Below are 1,783 nucleotides of genomic sequence, written 5' to 3'. Positions count from 1 at the left end.
AGTTTATTTTGTTATAAATATTTCTGTAATATTAAATTTTTTTGTACTTGAAGGATTTTAATTTGTTGAGAAAAAATTATTTTCGGTAAATAAATATTTTTCTATCTTTTTATTTAAAATGTTATTATTGGTATATTAATATTAAAAATATAAAAGATAAAGCATACTTAAAAAAATGTATTATGAGATCAAATAATTTTATAATTATAAGTATTTGTGTACACGGGAGGCTGTGTGGAGAACTTTGGCAAACAAAACATTTACCTTTTATTTACCTGGAAAACAAAATATCATTTTTAAAAACGATGACAATTTTGAGAAAATCATGGATTAAGAGAAAGGGAAAGGTACGATATTCTTAACATGGAATGAGGCTAACACAGAATTTGAAGCAAGTCAAACTTTAACTAATGTGGAGTTTTCAAATCAATTTGTTTATGATATAGAAGAAAGGGAATGATATACATGCAAGAGAGAGTATTTTATCGGGAGATTAAACTATATTCCACTAGGTACATGTGATATATACTATATGAAAATTTTGTACTTATTCAAAAAAGTTGCACAACATATGAGTCTATTAGAACAATTAATGGGATTATATATCCTAGCTTTCAAAATATTTTTTATTTTATGGGACTACTGTTTGACGATAAAAAATTTATTACAGCTATTAATGAGGTCTAGTCATCAATTGAGAAAATTGTTTGTGATGTTATTGATATCTAATAGTGTTAACAAACTAAATCGTATTTGGAATGCTACTTAGACATTATTGGCTGATGGGATACTATATATGAGGATAAAAATATTGAAAACCAAGGTATTTCACTATGTGGTAAATTATTATCGCATGTAGGACTTTACTTGCCAAAATGTGTTCACTAATGGACAACTTTATGTTGCTTTGTCAAGAATTAAGAGTCGCAATGGCCTGAACATTTTACTTCTAGATGAAGACAGCAATCCAAACTCATCAACAACAAATGTCGTGTTCAACGAAGTTTTTAATAATATTTAGATATGAAAATAGTATTTTCATTTTAGTAACATGTTATGATTTACACTTTTATACAAATATTTGTCGTAGATATAACTAATTTATTAAATATACTTTCAGACTTGAAATAAATGTGTAACATGGAGCACAACATCATATGCCAATTACTTTTCTAATGAGGTCAGTAAAATACTTGGTTGTCGATACATTTTTATCAACCTTATAATATAAAATTTAGTGTAAAATTGACATGCTATTATTACAGTTATATATATTCTTATTTTTTTAGATCTCTTTCCTTATGACTCAAAAAATGTAGTGCAGAGACCCAATTAAAAGAGAAAAAAGTATAAGAACCTAATTGAAAATTTTGCGAAACTATAGAACCAATAGAATAATTAAATCTATAAAATATTATTTTCGATTTACCACGTCAAATTAAAATGTAAGTCCGTGCATCGCATGGGTTTAACACTAGTATTATAAAGAATCGATTTCGTAATCTTATGAGAGATGATTTTTAAATTATTATTTAGTGACATATATAAAAAAATAGACATTTAATTGTATTGATAATGAAAGGGTTAAGTACTGAAATCGTCCCTAAGGTCTGGGGTGAAAATCAAAATCGTCCCCGACCTTTTTTTGTTATTAAAATCATCCTCAACGTTACAAAACGTTATAAAATCGTCCTTTTCCACTTCAATTTTATTTTTTTTACCATATTACCCTTCATTATTAATAAAAAATAATTAAAAATAATATTAAAAAATTAAAACCCCC

At 26.0% G+C, this 1,783-nt stretch overlaps 1 protein-coding gene across 1 annotated transcript in view; it reads right to left on the bottom strand.

The window, feature by feature from the left end:
• Positions 1 to 1,783, bottom strand: part of LOC107644584 — a 45,807-nt gene that overhangs the window by 36,709 nt on the left and 7,315 nt on the right. The gene's annotated exons all lie outside the window — the stretch shown is intronic.

Source organism: Arachis ipaensis, chromosome B05 (genome assembly GCF_000816755.2).
Source record: "Arachis ipaensis cultivar K30076 chromosome B05, Araip1.1, whole genome shotgun sequence".
In the NCBI taxonomy this organism is placed as follows: Eukaryota; Viridiplantae; Streptophyta; class Magnoliopsida; order Fabales; family Fabaceae; genus Arachis; species Arachis ipaensis.
Note: the sequence above shows the minus strand (reverse complement) of the source record. Positions and strands in the feature narration are given on the sequence as shown.